This window comes from Mytilus californianus, unplaced genomic scaffold (genome assembly GCF_021869535.1).
Source record: "Mytilus californianus isolate M0D057914Y unplaced genomic scaffold, xbMytCali1.0.p SCAF_8, whole genome shotgun sequence".
Lineage (NCBI taxonomy): Eukaryota > Metazoa > Mollusca > Bivalvia > Mytilida > Mytilidae > Mytilus > Mytilus californianus.
Genome location: NW_026262734.1, coordinates 8,417,383 through 8,441,933, shown reverse-complemented (window position 1 = coordinate 8,441,933; position 24,551 = coordinate 8,417,383). Strand labels below are relative to the sequence as shown.

At 30.7% G+C, this 24,551-nt stretch overlaps 2 long non-coding RNA genes across 10 annotated transcripts in view; both read left to right on the top strand.

Annotated features, from left to right (window-relative positions):
* Positions 1-24,551, top strand: part of LOC127713025 (uncharacterized) — a 72,635-nt gene that overhangs the window by 32,917 nt on the left and 15,167 nt on the right. The gene's annotated exons all lie outside the window — the stretch shown is intronic.
* On the top strand, positions 10,834-13,317 carry LOC127713030 (uncharacterized). Its single transcript, XR_007987381.1, has 2 exons — positions 10,834-11,193; positions 12,838-13,317. It is a non-coding gene; the product is annotated as an uncharacterized LOC127713030 (long non-coding RNA).

The window sequence follows — 24,551 nt, the reverse complement described above, 5'->3', positions numbered from 1 at the left end:
TCTATTTATGAGCCAGAGTGTGTATGTTGTGACTCTGACTTTGCCGTTGATGGAGACGTGCGGGAATGAGTTGATAACAATTTGTTGTGTAGACATACAGACCATATCAGTGATAAGCAGGAATGGTGGTCAGTCGATCTACAGAATGTGTATACTGTTGAGTGTGTAGATATTTATGGACGGACGGATTGTCGTAGTAAGTATTACGTTTTAACGTATATTTGTTTTACTAATTCAGTTTCTAGTCCTTATATTACTTAATAAAAGGGTCAGCATTACGTTACAAAGTAATTTTACAAATGCAAAATATGTATATCTTATATGAGTGGTTTTCTTAAGTTTTTGTTAAACATCGTAAAAAAGTATTAACAAAAATATTGAACTTCAAGGTTAATTCAAAAAGGGGGAAGTCTATTTAATTCAAAAACTGCGAAAAATATGACAAAATAAAACGTTATGCTATATCAACAAAAGAACGAATAAAACTAAACTCATCATAGAAAATAACTTTCATATTCCTGACTGGGTACAGACATTTATCGAAGAAAATGTTCGTTAAAACCTGGTTTTATAGCTAGCAAAACCTCCTACTTATATGACTATTGTTGATAGTTCCGTTATATTGACAACAATTGGTTGACCAACCCATACAGATATAATTGGTTAATGTGACAATAATTGGGATCAAGCAGCCAATACTGTGTAGAGAAAAATCACAGGAATACAACACAAATGACTTTAAAATTTAAACAAACAAACAAATAAATCTGACAAAGACGCCAATTAAAAAAGTGTTTGTTGTTGGTAGAACATGCAATATAACAAAATACATCTGAAAAAGACGTCAACAAAACGTTTTTGTAGTTGATAGTACAAACAGTATATCAAAACATTATTCCATATTAGTATACACTTTCCGGATGAAGTACACATTAAGTAACATATAAATACAACGGTAACCAAACTGAAAACAACATTTTAACAATCTCACCTTTCGCATCGCACCTCCGGATCCAACTGCACCAAGAAAAAAAAAACTCGAAAGCTTGATATAAAAATTCCGAGCCACGTCAGGAGACATATGACCAAAATGAACAAAATTGTGCAGAGACAAATAATGCAAAACTAGCATGTATAAATAAAATGTTTCGATTCCTAACATCACTGAAGGAACATTAATTGTCGAAATCCGGATATGATGTACTACTTTTTGCATCTTTTGTTTGCGGTATACCATCTTTTCCGCAAGTTTATTGTTTTTCGTTTGGTATTAAATTAATAGTTAAAATCCATTTTGTTACATCTGGTGATCCGTTTATTTGGCAATCGCCAATGGCAGTCAGTAGGGTTTAAGAACATCCGTTGTTCGACCTGCTAGTCAAATGCGTTTTGTTAAAATATACTTTTTCACTTTTTTTGTCTTTTGAAAAATGTTGTTTGTGCTGTATTTAGACCCCTCTACCAGGAAATTTGTTTTGCATGCACACGTATAAAAATTGCGGTTTTTATACAACGCAATCATAGGTTTGAACGTTGTTTTCAATTTAGACTTGTTATAAATAAAATGTTTTACATCTATTTGTGAAGTTGTCACTGAATACCTTTTTAAGAAAAGGAAGAGATAATGTCTGATGGAGAGTTGTCTCATTGGCAATCAAACCGAATCGTCTTAATTTTACAGCATACAATAACTATACAATGTGTATATCTTATTTCATAGTTGAATAACAATAAATAAATTGATAATAATTAAATTTGTACTGTGTCCATGAAAAATATTTTCCTTTTACATTACAGAACAAAAAAAAAAAGATTCAAAAATTAAAAGAAGTAATATAGAAAATATTAGAAATTATGGTTCAAACCCCTCCCCAGGACCCAGAAGTTTTTTTACCTTAGATTGTTTTGGATATTCTTTATTTTCCTACCTCATCAAGTATTTGGTATCCTTGACATGTTTTGATTTGTTCGTTTCTCAGTTAACTCATGAAAGCGCTCTGGACGCACTAAATTAAAAATATTTGTTTTTAATTTGCGCATCTGGTCTGTACAAAATTCGCGGAATTGCAATAGTTTGAAATGGAAATGTTGTTTAAATCAATTAAAGTATTCAATTTTCTTGTTATATTTACGTCTTCAAACTCTAATTTATCATTCGATTTTTTTTATCCAGAAGATGAAAAACATTCTTACAGAAAACTAACGTGGTAAAAGTTATACCAACATAAATTTGTTTTCAGCTTTAAATTTTTAGAATTTAGACGAAATCTTACAACTCTGCGAAAAAACACAAGTTTGTTACTCTGTGGTAAGACATTCTGGTACTCAGTCAAGCAAGAGCAACTAAAATAAGGAAAATAAAACTTTCAATCGGGCAATTTTTTTTTTGGGGGGGGGAGGGAAATAAACTGATTTCCGATGCATTTGTTGTGTATAGAAAACAATAAAACTTTTTTTCCACCAAAACAATTGATATATTCGACGCATCCAAATACACCTTATATATAGGGATGAACATTGTCCATGTTCAATTTCCTATATATTTGCCGAAATCTATGTGAAAAAGGAGAAACATATCTGCTAAGAAAAAATACAATATCAAGAAAACTACAGATAAAATCACATTTTCCTTATACTTTCTTTGTGAATAGTTGTCCCAAACGCTCTCATATGATTATGATCAACTTATTCTCATATTTCTTTAATTTGCAGTTGACTCTCCATCTTACTTTGATGTTGAAGTTATTTCGCCATGTACATGTATTCGTTGGAATGATATAGCAGTAAGAAATATATTTAACTGTCATTATCAGTTCACTGGAGTTCAGCAAATCACTATAACTTGTCCCCCGAACACAAGAGGAAGGTTTATTTCAGAATAAAATTGACGGGATTTGTATCCATTAGTTATTTGTGAAGTAGAAATATATGGAAATATTATCAACGTCACGTTGGAGTCAGGTAATTATATTAACTATCTTATCAAGTCGTGTCTGTTATATTTGCATTTGAGTGAAAAGATGGCTTCTTCTTTGGCAATGCAGAATTGAAAACAAAAACGGGACATTGAAATAACACTATATTAAGTTTTGTGCATTCGAAGCGCACTTCTGGATTAACCTTCTTCAGAAAGCTTAAATTAAAGAACTTATAGGAAAAGGATATATAGATACTTCAATATGTGAGGAGTATATGATCAATAGGGACGTAAATAAAATGGTCAAATCTACAGTAGTCCCTAGTCTGTAAACACTGACTTTTAGTTCGAACCCCGCACGTGGCAATGGGTGTTCGACTCTAATCCTAATTGACCAGGAATACCAGTTTGTTTTCCTCTCAGAGGTTGTTGGTTGTTTCCTACATCAATAAAAAGAACTGGCGGCCATGATATAACAAAGATTGTTGAAAGTGCCATTCAACATAAAACAATTAATAAATTAAGTACACTGAAGGTCAACTTGAGATTGAGGCAGTAGGAACCTTCGTTCCGTAATTATTTCTCAATACATCAACGAAGAATAAGTCCCTTTCTAATATAAGTTCATTTTCCAGTGGCAGTCCAATTTTCCGACCTTCATTTCGGTTAACCCTTATTACATGACCTAACTATTGTATTTATGTTCTGCATTTGCATGAAACAGTTACCACATGACGTTTAGCTATCAATTAATCAAAATAAAACACTGACAAGGTAATGAACTGATATTTCTGTGAAAATTCCATATAACGTAAAATGTAAGCAAACATTTCAACACAGGCTGCATATGGAGTATTGATCTCCTACATGATACGATATTTCAGATCTTGCATTTTGTTTAAACAAACTTGGAGTTTGAATGCCTCTTTGGTATCTTTCGCCTCTCTTCTGTCCTCATTGCCTTGATCATGTTGATTGAGGATTGCTGCTTACAACATGCACAAGAAAGATATGAAATCATGTGTTCCTAATATGTGATGTTGAAGTCATCCTATTAATAGTCAACATTGGGGAATATTTGTATCAAATATGAACATGGATATGTTACTATAGTTGTAGCATCATTTTGGTCTTCTTTTAATAGATTTTGTCATAAGCAGTAGATACCAGGCTTAACATTTCAAAAAAACCAAACCATTGTCAATGCTAAATGAAATTATAAGTTAAAGATTATAAAAACCGAACATTTTGAAAAATTGTATCAAATACAGCAGAAGCAATCTATGCCTGGGGGTAGAAAAACCGAGTATTTGATTATTGTAAAATCAATAAATTAATTGGAATGAACATATCTCTGATATTTCATGATAACACTAACGTGCAAAATACTGGGCAGTTTGAATCCTAAGGGAAGAAACGCCAATCAGTTGTGGCACCGACCAAGTAATTGTAAACACTCATCAAAGTTAACAGCTGGCTAAGAAGCTGGTACAGCCGACGCGTATTTAATTTCCATGTTGGGTTTATATCCCATATTTGCTAAGATAATCCAGAGCTTGCATATCCTAACATGATTTCCTTTATAAAGGGTTGCTGCTTACAAGGAAAATATTAAACTGAGTAGAGTTCTACGTGCTGATTTGCAATCATACATTCAAATATTTTACGGACCCCATTTCCGATATGGTTTAATGTTATGGAATATCTGTTTCACAGATGACAACGGATATGTTGCAATTGTCGTTACAGCAATCCCGTCCTCTTTTCCTCCAATTTGACCTACTGAATTGGACTTATCACCGGGTGTGTACTTCCATACGCAAGATGACTAATGCTGCATGTGGAGCAGTATCAGCTCACCCTCTGGAAAACCTGGGATCAACTCCAGTTTTTGGTGGGGTTCGTGTTGCTCAGAGTTTAGTTTTCTATGTTGCGTTTTGTATAACTATGTTTGTTTTTGACCATTCTGCGTTTTTTCACTTGTCATTGTCAGTTTGTTTTTCGACTTATAAGTTTGAAAATCTCTTTGGTTTTTTCCACCTCTCTTGTAATGTAATATACCCGGTTTATAATTAACGTGCATATTTGCGCAGCATGTTTTACAACAATCGTATTTTTCTTCAGAAATAATAAAAAAGTAAATATGCTAGATAAACTTACTGAAACTGTGATGATATGATAAATGGGACTGTTATGATATGATTAAAGCTGCGGCCCTTTAATTGATCGACTGATTGTATATATTCCTCTTGGTATCAATTGAGCCCCTTAATAGTGAGTGAATATCTCTTTGATATCTTTCGTCTCTCTTTTTCTTCTTTACACTAGTATCCCCCATTTAACTTAAAGTCATATTGAACTTATTAGTCGAACTTGTTTTTGCAAAGTCTTGAAAAATCTATTAATTTGGAGATATAAACTCCATATGAATCGCTTCAGGACTGTTGCTACATAGAAATGGAGAGTTCAAAACTGGAAAGATGAAATAATCTCTTTTGTCATATAGTTTTGTCCTCAAACGATCCTCATTGGTATTTTATAGATGTAAGGCAAGATATGAGGAAGACTAAACGGTTGTATTCTTTATTTCTATTTCATAGAAAAGTAAAATGTTTTGTTTGTAATTCTAAGTTGTATTCATGCAGTTCATTAAACGACGACAAGTCTTATTGTTACAGGTTCTACACATATTATTTGTTGGGTCCAACATTAAGGCAAAACTGTTCGTAATATGGACTATAAAGAGTAGCACTTCGATAGTTTTACTTCTCATCTGTTTGTGTTTTCAACATTTCTTAACTTCTGATCAAAGTTGAACAAGAAATGAGTTGAAACTAGCAATACTAGGTCTCACCTGCATAAAACTGATCAGATTATTTGCATAACCATGCAACAAGACAACATTTTTGTTCGTTGACACTCATTATACATTAATATTTTTTCTTCAAATGCTTAGCAGTTATTTATTGTTACGTTTAAAGATTTGGAAAGCAGTACAGACAGAATTGTTACCAATTGTCACCAAGACAGCCTGTATCGCAGCAGAGTACGACAAAAAAAAAATGTCTGTACACTGAAAGGTTAAAGTATGAATGGAACGCAGACATTTTTTCTCCCAGACAGTGACAAAAACATATTTTTTATTCAATAAAAATTTGAAGGTGGTCAGTTCTATGTGCCTTTTAATGGCGACAAAATGGGACATGTTTTACCATAAAACAATATACAAATAGGGAGATGTTATATGATTGTCACCACAGATAAAATGACGAGGATATAAACAATTTTAGGTCATTGTACGACTATGAAAAACGCATATAACCCATACCATATAGTAAGCTATGAAAGGCATGAACAAGTGAAACAATTTTAAAAAGAGAAAAACCAACAGGCTGATGAATGCTCAAAGCAATAAACTAAAAGTAAACATGACAGACAGAAATAAGGAAGTCGCTCTACATTTTTAATTGTTTTAACAACACTCTTAAACACTAAGCAGAACTGTCTAAGCCTTTGGACTTACCATAATCGTAATAAGTATATCTTCATATTCTGATTGTTTTCTTCTTCTAAATTCTTAACTTGTTTAAGGTGTGAGCTTCAAGTTTGATCTGCTACTTCTTTTATCAAGTTAAATGAAGCCGACAGTAGTGTACGATGTTAAAATCTCGTAAATCCTTTAAAGGAGACAAATCGAAGTAACAACAAAAACTCATGGAATCATATGTCCTCCAAAAAGCAAAACCAGATGCGTTGACAGGGTACACGTTTCCCGCTATGCATGCTCAACCCAGCCATGCGCATTCACACTCAATCAAAATCACTGGTAAACGAATTTTGATCTGAAAGAGTCATGTTGATTCGAACAGTTTTTTTTAAACACTGAACAATATGTTATTCAATAATTTTCAGTATTTCGGTCAATTTTCAGATCAATCCAAAGCATTAAAGTCAGTGCTGTTCACACAATTCGCTTGCATTCAATTATTATTTGTTCAGTTTATGTTCAAACTTTTAAGTAGTTTTTATTCACGTATATACATCAGCATCATACTGAAATGTCTTAAAAACTACTGAATTGAATCCAAGCGAATTTTCAGAGCAGTACTGAATTTACAGCAGTGGATAAGTGTGAACATTGACTAAAATACTATACATTACAAAACAATTAATTGTTAAATTTTTCAGATGATGTTAAAACTTAAATTTACCGTTTCATATCAAAACTGGTTTACTAGTGAATGTCACAATTTGGAATAGCACAATCGGTTACATAATAGATCAGACGATTATACTGGTATCTATAAATCGAAGATCGCGAAAACATGTCGTTAGTCAATTGAGACAGCCACACCACTTTTCAGTCAACCCGTGACGGTGAACACAAAACTTATGTGAAAAAAGTATAACAAACCGAACTCCAAGACAAAGTCAAAAGGGGAAGTCCAGAAAAACTGAAAAAATCAAATCAACGGAACAAGTGAAAAACAACTCACATATTCCTGACTTGGTACAGGCATTTCCCGAGGAAAAGGATGGGTTGAACCTGGTTTATAGCTAGCTCAACCTCCCGTTTGTGTGGCAGGTGTTTATACTTTCGTTATATTAACAAATTGGATGAGCAACCTAAACAAACGTAATCGGTTAATGTGACATTAATTTAGATAAAGCAGCCCAGTGATTTTAATATCATTTCTTTCTTCTTTTTTTTTTAATAATTATTCAGTTTATTGCACAATTGGTTGTTAACAAATACCCTAAAATGTACAACTATCCCAAATAGGTTTATCCCTGTGTGTGAATTTTCAAATGAACCAAGGGATTCACAAGATAAACTTATTATAAGTTTCAAAAGTGGTTAATAGAATATTACAATCGATATAGTTTACAAAATCTGTATAGCGACAAATCTGGAAAACATACGTTCTCTCTGTTTACGTTTTTCTACTTATTTTAAATGTATATCACGTGGTATAGATGTTTATTATGTATCTCATTAACTACTACATTATAGTATATATTAAATTTAATGAAATAACTGTTTTGTTTTCTTTAACGATAACTTGTACACGCTACAGAATACTGAAAACTTGAAGCATTATGAGTATATAGATATAAGAAGTTGTGGTATGGGTGCCAATGAGACAACTCTCCATCCAAGTCAAAATTTATAAAAGTAAACCATTATAGGTCACAGTACGGTCTTTAACACGGAGCCTTGGCTCACACCGAACATATATCAATCATTGATGACATTCTGATGGTAAGTTAACATGATAAAAAACATGGATAAAGAATGAGTTTTTGTTGATACTTTGTATAAAGTATTGCCAATCGTTTCGTGTAAACAGAGAAACAGTATACATAAAACATAAATGAGAAACATAGTGTTGCTCTACGAGTATAATGTCTTAACTTTCACATAAACAGAGACACACACATATACCTACACAAAAACATGGTCTACAAAACTTGCACACTCACACTCCCTGTCACACAACTACTCAACCATGAGTACTTGCACACCTCTCCTATTGAAATACATTGCGGTTAATTAGATATATTTAAATGTATCTTTCAAAAATTTACTACATTTTCTTTCTACGAGTATACTATTTTCATACCATTCTAAGAATTCTAATTTAAAAACACTCTATACATCTATCTACTTGTGTTTGAAATTTGATGCATAATTACTTTTGTAAACAGCAAATAAAACAATTGTTAACAACACATTAATATCAAAATATGAACTGTCATGAATTTTGTATCCAAGTATTAAATTTTGCATTGATAAAATTCGTGTACCTATTTTTATTTTATCAAGTAGTAACCCAACTTTAATCCAAAATTCTTGTAAAAATTCACACTCTTTAAAAAAATGATCATAATTTTCTACTTGGTGACATATATGACATTGATTATCCTTCATTATTTTCCATTGATAAAGCAGTTGCTTACATGGTAATATATAATTGATCAATTTCCACCTAAACATTTTTAGTTTGTTATCATTTAACTGGTGAAATGTAAAGTTTAATATATCATGTATATGATTTGAAGAATTTAGATTGAATATTTTTTCAATTTTATGAAGCCAATAGGTGTGTCACTTTCTATACCTTTGATATAATTACATATATCTTTAGCTTTTAATTTTATTAATGCAAATTGATTTGGCTTTATTTTTTGCTTCTAAGTAAAGATTTCTGTCTATTTGAACTTTAGTTGAAATTGATTGATTTGATTCTAACATGATTTTCCATTCCTTTTTTATTGCAGATTTTAGTTTAGAAAGTTCTGCTATCCAGTTTGATTTTTCTTTCAATTTATATAAGATTACTTTTTGGGAGATAATATATATTTTCAGGGTTCATGTTAAATAGAGCGAAGTTAGCTCCAAATTTGTTAAAGTAATATAAAGGTATAACCTTCCAATTTGAAAATTCTTCTGTTGTTAACCTTTTAAACCAAGATATATGAATTGATGTTATATAACTATCTATATCAATCTATTTTAAACCTCCTTCCTGATAATCATTACATAGAGTAGATCTCTTGATTTTCTCATTTTTGTTTTGCCATATATAGTTAAATATTAGTTTTTTAAATTGTGTCAGAAAGTCTCTCGATAAATTGGTTACTGATGCTAAAAAGGTTATGTTTGGTATAATTAATGTGTTTATTACTGTTATTCGCCCAATCATTGTAAGCTTTCTTTTTCTTCCAATTTGAAATTGCTTTTTCTGACTTCCTCAAAATATTTTCTGTGTTCAATGTATTGCGTTCAACTTTATTAGTTCCAAAATATACACCTAAACTTTTAATGGGGCTTTTATTCCAACTTATGTTTTCATATTTATCTTTAGAATGTTTTAATTTACCTAGCCATATTCCTTCAGTTTTTGATTTATTAAGTTTAAGACCAGAAAGAGTTCCAAATTCTTCAATTAAATTTAATGCCAGGCTTATTTCTTGTTTTGATTTAAGAAAAAGTGTAGTATCATCTGCAAGCTGTGAAATTTTAAGACTGTGTGTTTTAGAATCAAGTTTGATTTGAAATCCTTTAATACCTGTACCTTGTCTTATTCTACATGCCAAAATCTCTACAGCTATAACAAAAATAATCAAACTCAAGGGACACCCTTGTCTAATACCACGAAAGATGCTACAGGTTTCAGAAATCCACCCATTATTGAGCATACAACCTTTGACACCATTATATAAAGTTTTAACCCATTTAATAAACGAATGCGGGAGACCAAATTTTAAAAGAGCTTCATACATAAATGACCATTCTAACGAATCAAAAGCTTTTGAAAAATCTATAAATAATAAAGCACCATCTATATTAAAAGTTTCAGAGTAATCTATGATATCTTGAATTTGTCGGATATTGAAACCAATGTACCTATTTTTTACATATCCATTCTGATCACTATTTATTATTTTCGATAAAACAGGTTTTAACCGTTGGGCTAAAGTATAGGCTATTAATTTGCATTGGTGTCTACATTTAGTAAAGTTATAGGTCTATAATTGTCTAGGGATAGTGGGTCATTTTGTTTGTACAATAAAGATACTATTCCTATTTTTTGTAATGTTGTTAATTCTTCTTTCTCATAACACTTATTGAAAACTTCTACAGCTAGTTCTTTTATATTATCGCAGAATGCGCGATAGACTTCAACACTTAGACCATCTATACCTGGTGATTTGTTTAGCTTCAAATTAAAAATGGCTTCTGTGCATTCTTCTATTGAGATGTTGCCGCCTAGAGAGCTTTTCTCGTTATCAGTTAATTTATGATCTATTTTTGTTTCTTCAACATATTGCTTAATAATATTAACATCTGGATTTGTACTTTTATATAAATTTTCATAGTAACATTTTTCTTAATTTAAAATTTCTGATGGCTCTGTTATGATTTTGTCTTGCTTATCTTTCAATGCCGAAATATTTTTTTTTGTTTGTCTTGAATTTTTTAAACCTAAAAAGAATTTTGTGTTTTTTCCCCTTCTTCTAACCATTTGACTCTGGATCTTACTTGTGCACCTTTAACTTCATTTTTATAAAGATTTTCTAGATTTTTAAAATTGTTTTCTATTTCATCTTTAGTTTCTTTTGAAGGATTAATTTTATTATTTAATCTTTGTAAGTTCATTTCTAAATCTTTTATTTTCTTTTTCTTTTCAGATGACTTGTATTTACAATACATTACAGTTATGTCCCTTACTTCAGATTTGAAGATATCCCAAATATCTCTAGAATCTCTGGTAAGTGCCTTTTCTTTATATTTCAAAATAAGGTTGTTTATATGGTTTTTATAATTATCATCTATTAAAATACTATTATTTATTTTAAAGAAACCTTTTCCTCTGCCATGGGGATTTTGTCTTATTTTAACGAAATGGCTTGGTAATTAGTATGTGATATCATAGCAGGTCTTATATCAGAATTGATTACGTGTGGCCTTATGTCTGGACTGACCAAAAAAAGTCTATTCTACTTGTTATATTCGTATTGTTTTTTCCTTCTCCATGTAAATTGAATTTTGTTTGGATTTATTTCCCTCCATATATCTATTAATTTGTTTTTTTTAATGAGCTGTTTAAGACTATTTACTGGTTTGTAGTATTTATGAAAGCTATTTGATTTCCTATCTATCTTTAATAGGGTTTCATTCATGTCCCCTCCTAAAATTAAGATACCTAAGCGATTATTTTCTATGATGTTATTTACGCTTTTCAAAAATTTATTTCTGTTAGTATGAATGTTGGGGGCATATACATTTATTAAGGTAAAAATGTTATCGTTAACTTCAGTGTTGATCAAAACAATTCTCCCATCATTATCTTTAACTTCATTTGTTAGTTTATAATTTAAACTGTCTTTAATAATTATTGAAACGCCTCTGGATTGGGAACTTCCATAGCTATGAAAAAATTTACCTTTTACTTTACTATTAATAATATGTTCATTTTTCTCTATTAGATGGGATTCTTGTATAAATAATATATTACATTTTTGATGTTTATTCCACAAATATAATCTCTCTCTTTTCTCTTTCTGTCCTTAACCTTGACAGTTTAAGGATATAATGTGTATATTGTCACTCATTGTTTTTACCTAGGAACTGTTCACTTTTATACATTAAATGTAACTGTACAATTATGGTACTCATAATCAATGTAATAACCCACCCAATAGTACATGTTAATGAGACTATTATTAGAACAACCTGCCTTATTACATTCTTTACATGTTTGTATATACACAAGGTTAAATGCACTGTTAACTTCTTTTTTTCAAAGACACAATATAGTAATAAAAGTATCATTATAAAGAAGGATAGTTGTAAGAAATGACCATTATAACAGTGTAACATAAAATAAAGAACAGATTTGATTATGCTAACCACTTTGTGAGCTAAATTTTGTTTGTTTACATATCAATACTATGTATCTAATATAAGAATAACAAAGCTTAAGTGTATTTAAATATACAAATATATCATTCAAATAACTATACACTTTTCCAATAATCAGGATAGACGCTATCATGATTCTCATCGATCTCTGAATTGTTTTATCGAGTAATCTATTTTTAGATTCGGTGAAAACCGAGAAATTTGTTGATTTTTGGAATAGGGTCTGCATGAATATAACTGTAGTTATACTGTTTTTAGTAAGTTATGTCACATGTATGACGATAATGCAAATTAAAAAGAGAAAATAATTTTGAACATTTAAATATAGTTGCAGATATTTTGTGTTTGACAGATGATACATGTTTACATTGACGACTACATTGATTGACCTACTTAAATAGTTGTTTATTGATATGTGCGTTTGATATAAACTATATTGTAAAAGAACAAACAAATAACTTTTATTTACATATGTTTCAATTCTTTTCAGGTATGTTAGAGTGGCAATCACCATGGATGTGGAAGTAGCTTGAACAAAAAATACATGAACTATATAGAAGGAACTAATTTTAAGTTTGGGGGTACCTAAGGCAATAGTGGTGTTTTTAATATGCCAATCTTTGAAATTGATACTAATTGTGTCCAGGTGAACTGATTGAGATAATGTACATGTATATGGCCGATCTTGTTCAGTTTTAAAGTTATTCTGGTACATGTATGTGAGGAATTGAGACATTTATTAACATGGATTTTATATTTCAAGGAAGTGATTTCATCAACTAAGTGATGTGGAACGCAGCTACAGTTAATCAATTTACCAATCATACTGGAACCATTCAGATTTTGATTTACACGTGTTTTTAATTGATTCTTGGTTAATCAAAAGATGATAATAACTTTCAATGGATCAACTATTTGATCATGTTCATTTGTTTTCATGATAATCATAATAAAATATTTCATATCAACATTTAATATATTTTTCCTTACAGAGTGTATACAATCTAATATTATTGTATCACACAATGAATTATTTTTTTCACATTTTTCAGTTAAGATAAAAATATAACTAACATATATACATATGCACAAAAACTGTGCATTGAAAAACACACTACTGTACATTAAAGTTAACTAGGTCACTGTTTAGGGATTTGTCTTCTGTTTTGTCGGCTCTACTACTCGTTTATGTAATTCATCGGTCGGTGTTGTTGCTTGCCTTTTCCCAGTTGATTGGCTTGGAGTTTTAGGATCTCTAAAGTTCATATAGTGATCCATGGGTCTAGAAGCTTACATGGGCAGATTTTTGTTTGTTTGATTTTTTTTTTATTTGTCTTTTTGTCTTTTTTGTTTGTCTGCTCATTGTTCGTAGTAATTTGTTTACGTTCATTTGAGACTACTAATTGTTGTTCATCATCTTCGCTATCATCATTTGAATCAGCACTACTTTCACTTGCAGGTTGCTTATCTTTAGTTTCATCATGAACATTATCAACGTTAGCAGCTTCAGGTATACTATCAGGAACATTCGAATCACCATTCTGATCTTGATCTGCTGCTGGATCGTCCATCGGTTGTTGACATTCTTTGGCTTTATGATCTGATTTGCCACAGGAGTTGCACATCCAGTCATTGTCACAGGTCTCCTGTTTATGTCCCCTCTTCTTCTATCATGTCGTTCTTCTTCATAACTTTGCGGAATTAGTTTAAAATCTCTCTATTTCCCCTATGAATTTATTGAACATCTTCACCGTGACATTAATGTAAAAAGATAAGGTTTTGCGTAGAAATTTGTTTAAAATTTTTTTCGAACAATAGCATAATTATACAGACCATTCCTAATGATAATTTTATACACACTCTTTCGAACAGACAACTGATTTGATGTTTGAATAGTCTTGGTTTATTTTATTTCATATTGTTAAACTAGTAATATACTAATTAATGAACGTATAATAATTTTAAGTCTGTTATTCATGTTTTGATTTTTTTGAAAATACTGCGACATTAACTACACAAATTCATCGGTAAAAACCAAATCCACAAAAATATGTACACGTGGAGAAAAGTATGTATATACAGTAGTTTCTTTCATGATTTTACCTTAGAAATATTTCTAAGTGTGATTACATCATTTACACATTTAATCATAAATTCAAAACTTATGATACAAAACATATAACATGGTGATGATGGTAGCACTTCACAAACTATTAAAGATAAACTTAAATCACATTAATTCATTTATGTCACATTGACAATCTTAAATTTAACAGAAGTATTACACATATGACAACGGAATCGATTTTACAATTAAAATCAGAATAAACGATAAAACATAAATAATGCCACTGCCGTAAAAGAATATCAGTCATGTCAATGTGACTTACCTTGCATAATTTTTCAAATTTTCTCTGATATAATAAATCACTTATCATGAATACTGTATGTGCAAATCATCTTATCTTGTTTTATCTGTGCTGTCTACATTTGGTCCTTTAAACACGAGACTGAAAGAAGTCTTATGTACCCATTGATTCACATATAATTATTTAAGACAAGTTGGACATGGTAAGACACACATATTCACGTGCCATACCTGAAAATGCAGAATTTGTCAAGATTATCCTCTTATAAAATTTTTACGTCATCAGTCAAAAGGGAAAACGTTTTCGCTGTCTTTTTTATCAAAAACATTTCCTAAATGAAAACGTAACCTGAATAAAACATTGTAAAAGAAGTCGGAAAGAACATTAAATTCAACAGAAGGTGCCCTCTAACTCTAGAAACTAAACCGCTGAGGTATGACCACTTTCAATCATCAAGAATGCTTTTCTACTTGTAATTAAACACTGTCTTTAGAGCAAACCAAAGTGGTTAGAAGACTGATAAACTAAATCACAGGTCGGGATTGAGATCTTTTTTGTGAACAAAACAGATGATATCTACTGTAGATTTGAATGCATCTGTTTTAGTAAAAATTATAGTTGAAATGAAAGAAAGCGAAGAATCCTATTTTGTATTAAGTGGAGTTATTGTAAGATATGTTATTTGGCTTTAAATTCTTTTTGTTCGAATTAATTTTCAAAAACAGCATTAAATTCTTACATCAACACATCTTTGAATTAAAACATATATATATAAAGTTGAATTTTGCATTATGTAGATATTATAAACAAACTCATCATAGATACCAGGACTAAATTTTGTATATACGTCAGACGCGCGTTTCGTCTACAAAAGTCTCATCAGTGACGCTCGAATCCAAAAAAGTTAAAAAGGCCAAATAAAGTACGATGTTGAAGAGCACTGAGGACCACAATTCCTAAAAGTTTTGTCAAATACAGCTAAGGTAATATATTCCTGAGGTAGAAAAACCTTAGTATTTCAAAAATTCAAAAGTTTTGTAAATAGTTAATTTATAAATATGACCATATCAATGATAATTCATGTCAGCACAGAAGTGCTGACTACGGGCTGGTGGTACCCTTGGGGAATTAAAACGTTTACAAAGCTTATTATGGAAGTAAAAAAAATCAACCAATTTAACTGATTACCGTTATTTAATACTAAAACTGATTTGTGTTTTTTTTCAAAAAATAGATTAATGTATATATTACTAAATATGTACAGTTATGTAAATTCATGATTAGAATCCTGTCAATACTGTTAATCTATATTTTGGCATTGCACAATGTCATGCGTTTCTCAGACTGTTTTTGACGTCTTTATACTAAATCCCTTGGATGTGTACTGATTGATATTTTAGTCTGGTAAAATATTTTTTTATTTATTAGCTGTTGTTATCTTAGAACAAGCCTTAAGTATCTGCGAGTAATCATTTATCGGTGATATGTGTCTTTTTTGTTTTAGTGGCTTTTGGATTTCGTACCGATCTTATGAGTTAAACCAATTGTAACATATTTTGTACGTTTTGTGCTTATGTTGTGCTACCATCGTCCAAGGCTAAGAGAGAGTTGAAAGCTCATGAACATATCTAGCTCCGCCACATTCTCTGTGTGCTTATCACAAGTCAGTAGCCTGAAGCACAGTGGTTGTCGCTGTTTCACATTTGTCATGTCGGGACCTTTTGTAGCCGAGTATGCGATATGAGTTTTGCTCATTTTGGAAGGTCATACGTGGCCTTTAACTGCTAAATGTCACTTCATTTAATCTGGTGGATAGTTTTCTCATTGGCAATCATACCACATCTCCTTATTTTATATTATACATTGACTGAAAACATATAACTTCAGTACACGATTTGTTTCAGCGAATAAAAGATCAGTATCTGTATAAATTGGACACCAATAAATATATCTATAAGTGCTTGTGGTGATTGTATATATTTTCGTTTCACTATTTTCAATTTGATATGGATACTGTTTTGTGACTGATTGTGATGCTCATTTACCTGAAAATCCCCTACAAAGGTTACATTGTTATATGTACTACTTTAACAGATCATTACCCAAGGTTTAATCACTTTAATCATTTTAATTGTTATACTTATGAAAATATTTTTTCGAGTTTTCAATTAAATCATAAATTTTGACACGAACATGTTTAGGACCTTTTAAATATTTTTTTTTCGATACCAAAGCATGAATATAATAACTGAAATATATCAACATGGGTGAAAAAGCTCTGCACCATATCAGATGCTTTACATAGTCAATTTATATAATAAAGTAATTTAAAAGTATAACAAAAATACCGAACTTCAATTCAAATTCAAAAAGGGGAAGTCCAAAAAAAAAAAATTGATAAAATCAATCGCTATCAATCAACAGAACAAGTGAAAAACAACTGCCATATTCCTGACTTGTTACAAGCGGCATTTCTGGCAAAAAATGTAGGTAAAACCTAGTTTCATAGCTAACTTAAACTCTTTATGACAGTTATTTAAAGTTCTGTTATATTTTTAGAAGAAATAGAATAAAGATTTCAAAATGAGTTCTCTTCCACTTAATGTTTGCTTTTATGCCGAACTGCATATTCGCGTTATTCATGTTATTGTAGAGTCATTTTTATCAGAAATTTAATTGAAAACTGCCTTCTTCACGAGTAAAGTCTCAAGTTGTCACAATGTATAGACGATGCATGATACACACTGATTTGCAAAACATTAAAGATTTTTTATTTTAATTAATATACTGAATGTTATATTGTTTTTATTCATAATCAACCCAAGTTTTTGGTGGGGTTTGTGTTGCTCAGTCTTTAGTTTTCTATGTTGTGTTTTGTTTATTATTGTCTGTCTGTTTGTCTTTTTCTTTTTAGCCATGGCGTCGTCAGTTTATTTTCAACTACTGAGTTTGAATGTCCCTTTGGTATCTTTGGCTTCTCTCCATTTCCAGTAGTTTTTTTTTAAATTCCTTTACAAATTTTACTTATACAATTTTTTTAATCTTGTATACTATGCTGTTTTTGGTTATGACGCTGTCAATATATTATGTATTTGGCCAATCAAACCATTGGTCTCGAGTTATCCAGGTAAATGTCTATCCGGAAAAAATCATCTCTTACCCTGAAATTGGTTTCATATGTTTAATAGTTAATATTGATTTGTTTTCAAAAATTCATTCAAGTATATTTTATTATATGTGTTTGACAACTGTAAATTATTTTTAAATCCATTTGCGATACACGTAAAAATTCAATATCTTATCAATATTGGGACGATAATTTATGTCAGACGTACCTGAGAAAGGTGAATCCAAATCATCTTTCCCAGCGCTGGATGTGGTGTAATACAAAAAGTAAAATAACAAAAAATCCGAACTCCAAAGAGAATTCAAAACTAGAAAGTTACATCATCTAATAGAATATTCCGTTTTGAAATAATTTTAAAATGACATCTATCTGAATTTAAAATCTTTTTAAGTAGCTGTTAATTGATTTTACCAGTACATGAATAACATCAAAGTTTTCATGGCTTTGTTACGTTTGCCTTCTTTATAATTCCCTTTGAAAAAATAATTTGTTCAAGTAAAATCCATCATGAATTTATAACGTCATTATCGAAATCCATAAAAACTTGAAAATTATAAAGGATACTTTTCATACTTTTAACATTATTTTCTGTCATACATTACATCATTATCAACCAATCAATTTTAAGATGCTGTATGATATAAAAGTATTACAAAAATACCGAACTCCAAGGCAAATTTAAAAAAAGTCCATAAAAACTGACAAAAGCAAACGCTGTCAATCAGCAAGTGAAAAATAACTATACATTGTTATACAAAGATGTTTTAGGATTGAAATATTCAATTATTTTGTGAGGTAATGTATTATTTTAATAACGTACATATTTTATAGGATGGCTATATTCAGTTTAGTAGTCTACCATTATAGTTATAACATCCTTTTGTACATAAAATTTGTGCAAAACTTTAATTGAGATGTAATTGTTATATAAATTATTTTTAAAACATCACAAATAGTACTTTCTTATGAAGTAATTTACCAATCATAGGTTACAATGGACTTCAAGATAACAAGTTCATAATAATATAAATATCATTAGGTATATTATTCATGTTTTGAATGAAGATTTGTCTTCTTTTCAAACTTCGTTCAATTTTCTTGCCAGACTTTGATGTTTCTATTTTTATCACAACAACTTATATTATCAAGGCACCAGTAGAAAGGTGTTTTGGTTCTGACATGAATCAAAAGATTCTGCTATATAGACGATGTTCTCTCACTAAATGATTTTGAACGCATCTATCCCATAGAACTTGATATAAAGGATTAAAATGACAGTTAATTCTGTCTCATATCTTGACTTACATCTAGAAATTGACAAGGAAGGTCGGTTGAAAACAAAACTTTATAAAAAAGAGATGATTTTAGCTTCTTAGTTGTGAACTTTCCATTTTTATGTAGCGGAATTCCAGAAGCACCTGCATACGAAGTATACATCTCCCAGTTGATACGATATTCCAGGGCTTGCATTTCCTATCATGATTTCCTTTATAGATTGTTGCTGCTCACAAGGAAGCTATTTAACCAAGTGATGAAGTTGAAATCGTCCCTTCGTTTACTTTACGGACGTCATCGCGAGTTGGTTGACCGTTATGGAATATCTGTTCCACAGATGACAACAGATATGTTTTAACTATCATTACTACATCGGGTGCAACATGCGGATCAGGATCTGCTTACCCTTCCATGACAACTGAGATCACCCCCAGTTTTTGATAGGGATTGTGTTGCTCATTATTTAGTTTTTTATGTTGTGTTTTGAATATTATTGCCTGCTGTTTGTCTTTTTCTTTTTTTCATTTTTAACTAATGAGTTTGAATGTTCATTTGGTATCTTTCGCCTTTCTCCATTTCCAGTAGTTCTTTTGAAATTCCCTTACAACTTTAACTTAGACAATTTGTTTACTCTTGTATATGCTGTTTTCGGTTATGAGGCTGTCAATATCTTTTTGTGTGTTTGGTTAATCTAACCTTTGGTTTCGAATATCCAAGTTAATGTTTTTCCGGAAAAAAATCGCCTCTAACTGTGACGTCGGGTTCATATGTTTATTAGTTAATATTTATGTTTATTTTTAAAGTTTCATTCAAGTATATTTTTTTGCTTCTTTGTTAAATATTTGTTTGTTTTGAGATTGTGACACAGTGATGACTGCTGTATCCATATTTTGACAATGTTACCTAGTATGTCTGTTTTGTTAAAGCATCGTTGTAAATATGATGGAATTTGATGCGACTGTCATACAAGTGAGAGGTTTAGCGCCATAAAAATAGGTTCAATCTACCATTTTCTACATTTGAAAATGCCTGTACCAAGTCATGAATATGACAGTTGTTGTCCATTCGTTTGATGTGTTTCATCATTTGATTTTGCCATTTGATTAGGGAATTTCCGTTTTGAATTTTCCATGGAGTTTAGTATTTTTGTGATTTTACTTTTTATTATAAGTGTTTGACAACTGTTAAGAAGTCGTAAACCCATTCTCGTTACACGTAAAAATGCAATATCGTATTAATATTGGGACGAAACTTTATGTCAAACAAATGGAGAATTCAAATTTCAAATGAAATGAAAACATCTGTCATATTCATGACTTGGTACAGGCATTTAATTTAGTTTTAAAATAATTCAAAAAGGATATATACGTAACAGAAAAGTATATTTCCAACGGTACAAGATCTCACAATTCAAGTTAAGTACCTATTGTAGGATTGAAAACTGCAGTGAATGCACATTTAAAAAGCCACTTTAAAACCCTCAATTACAGAATGATAATCTTACTTTGAAACGCCACAGTTTTCTACTCCCATGCGAACGTAGAGTTTCAATAACAAAACATTCATTGCATTTTTATTAAATTTAAAATGTCAAGCCTTAAAGCCATACCTGTTGCTTTCTATGAAAGTAGTGATTGTGAAAACATACCCCAATTAACGGACTTAAATATTCAAAATGCTGTATTTATTCAGAAATTTATGTTTTTATTAACATCTCTGTGTTTGTTAATAAACCCCAAGTTAAAAGTTTGCAGGTCTGTCGTAAAATGATCCCTACTAGTCTATATATATATATATATATATATATAAATTATGATTATAAATTGAAGTCAGCATTGTCGCCGACTATACAGTATGGGTTTCCTCATAGTTGAAGGCCGTATTGTTGCCTATAATTGCTAACATCCCCTTCATTTGAACTTTAGTGGACAGTTGTCTTATTGGCAATCAAAACAATTCTTTTAATTTTTTAGCATCTTTTTTTTACTTTAAAAAAATATTATATGATAGAAAAATTCCTACTTTTATATTGAGTATGAATACAACTAAAATACCTTTCTTAGATTCTCCGTTACTAATTCTGATAATGATTACGAAACTTAGGTTTAAACTCTCTCATGCAAAGTTATAGGAGTTGGATTTGATCTTTGTTTTTGCTGTTTTTGTTTTTCATAAAGAGCCCAAGTATTCATGTATTTCAACATCCTTGGCTTTTCAAAATTTGGTTACAGCGTTCATAATGAAAGTGTACCCAGTTGAGATCAATTAAGACACTAAGATTTTATAATTATTATAATAATGTGGATTTGGACATTCTCTTTAGTAAAATAATAGAGCGGTGTGGTATGATTGCCAATGGGACGACTATCAAACATAGATCTAATACAGCGGATTTCGGAGGAATGCTTTAGACGAAGGTGGACCCTGGGGGATGCTGGTGGTCTACTAGTCCTTTAACGGTTATGATCAGCTCAGTAATTGGTAATTGAGTATTGACATGATTTATAACATTTTTTTTTATATTATCTGGTCATCAATTAAGGTTTCCATCTCGTTTCTTTGGTTGTAAACATTTGATTTTGTCAGTTTTTATAAATTTACCCTTTTTATAATTTACCTTAAAGCTCTGTATTTTTTTGGATGCACCACATTTATAAAGTATTTCTTTCATTTCATGATTGTGTTGGCACGATAAGTAATATGACACATTCGAAAAATATATCTTTGTGATTAAAGAATATGCAATTCGGGAATTGCATATATTTTTATTGTAATGATATATTAAAAAGCATATCCTTTTATCATAAAGATATATTAAACAGCATATGATTTAGTTATAATGATATATTAAATAACATATTCTTTTTTTATAATGATCTATTTAATAGCATATGATTTTATCATTACGATATATTTAATTGCACACCCTTTTATTTTGAACGATATATTGAATTGTATATCCTTTTAATATAGTAAGAAATTGAAATGAATACTTAGTACATGTAACTTTTATTTTAACGATATATTGAATTACATACCTTTTATCATAACGATATATTGAATTGCATACCTTTTATCATAACGATATATTGAATTGCATACTTTTTATCATAACGATATATTGAATTGCATACCTTTTATCATAACGATATATTGAATTGCATACCTTTTGTCATAACGATATATTGAATTGAATACCTTTTATCATAACGATATATTGAGTTTCATACCTTTTATCATAACGATATATTGAACTGCATACCTTTTATCATAACGATATACTTATATTGTATTTATCTAATGTGTCCTGTTAACTATCATTACACGGTTTTCTATATTTTCATATAAGAACACGTATAGAAGAGGTATAGATTAACCAAAGAACTACCCACCAATCCTCACCCTCCCCTTTAAAAAAGGAAGAAAAAAAAAAGAAAAACACATACAGTTTGTGCACAAAACACGCATTGTTGGTCAATCTAATAAGATGCGCTCAAAACATATTACATACAACGATGAGGGCATTGTCTGAACGAAAAAAAAAAAAAAAACCAGCAAAAATTTTGCCTACAGGTGTTACCTTATAAGCTTTAGAACAATTAACAAAAAAAAAAATAGAATTTCAGAGATCGAAAGTGTTCTCGACGAATGGAATGGCTGTATCATCTTCAAAGTTTGCATAATTATTTAAAGATATTCATATTACCCCCCCCCCCCCCACACACACACACACACACACTTATTCCTGCTATGCAGAGAGTAATAACGTCGTCAGAAAGCCAAACATTAACGATATTTGACAACTTTTGGTAAAATAATTTGAAGAATAAATCAAAAGTGAAACATCTAAAATTTTACCATCATAGCAGTTCGGATGTAGAGCAGAAAATGACTAAATGCCTTCAAATTGACAGGCTTAAACGAATACGCTCATTTTGTTCACATAGGGAAATCATTAATGTACACGGACAGTCCGAATAAATTACTGTGGATACTACAATGTATGTACCTAGTTTATAGTATTTCGATTATGACTTGAATAAAGTAAAATGCACCTGTTGATCGAATCAAAATAAGCACCATTAAAACATTAAGCACCTCAAAAAGGTAATTTGACCCCGCCACATTTTCATATACCTGTCCCAAATTCAAGAATATCTCGTATGTCATATCTGAAGATTTCTTGTTATTGTGAGAATAAGGTTTTATCGGCACATCTTTGGTTGTATTTGAATTTATGAATTAATTGCTTATAGCATCTGATCGGTCCGGTTCTTAACAAAGTGCAAAAAAATATATCTATTGTTTATTACCCTTTCTCTAATTCTTAGCCGATTTATACATTGCCTGACTTTATATTATATATTCGATATATCTCCACTCTCGACAGTTAAATTTCCAATATTTAAAACGTTCCGCGAGGCTCATGTTTTAAATTTGAAGATTTATCTATCTCGAGTGGAGAAAAATCGTATCAAACTCGATGCAGTGGTATGCTAGAAATGTAATGAAGTATGTGTGCTGTTAAGAACATCTTATGCTAAATGCTCAAGAATTAAAGCTTTGTCATGCTCTTATTTTACGATATGAATTGTTGTTCAAAAAGAAGGCACTGGCAGCTTTTGTATTTTACTTTATGTTTGTAGGATGGGTTGAAATCTCACAACACATGCTTAAATCCGCAACTTTGTTGGCACCTCTCCCGAGTCCAGAACCTTTGTCTTGTATGTTTTTATTTTAATTTTGGTACGTTCATATGTTTCGGAGTTTAGTGTGACGTTCATTTTTGATGAACTAGTACACATTTATGTGTAGGAACAAGCCCGCCTCCGGTGCGAGATTTTCCCGCTGTGTTGAAGAATCATCGGTGGCCTTGAACTAGTTAACCTTTAACCTTTTGAAGGCCCACTGGCTTTTCTAGTAAACTTCGATCTGAACGCGTTTTGTCAAGAACAGGGTTCTAAGTCAGTGTTGTTCTTCACAAAGGAAGATTTTTAATAACCCAAAACAAGAAATGTAAATATATGATTGGTTTATTGTCCGATTATACCATTTCCATCTGGACTTTTGTTGTATTGGAATGATATACAAGAACAACCGGGAAGGTTTTGATTAAACATTCTGCATGGTGATTGTCTGTATACCCTCTTATGATTGAAATTATTTGATGTAACGAGTTTGGTGTAGGCATGAGAAATGAAAGGTATAATTTAATTTTTATTTTAAAAGTTTTCAGCTGTTGTTTTTCATTTAGACGTTTGGTGGGAAATATGGCTTAAATCGATAGATTCAAAACCCTTATGAGCTAATTCTACTTGAGAACTAATTTTTTGCTAACTTTGGAAGTATTTTTAACGGATCTGAATAAAATGGGATTAACAGTATCAATAATTACTGAAATCAGCAAGTACTTGAATTTATACAACAATGGAA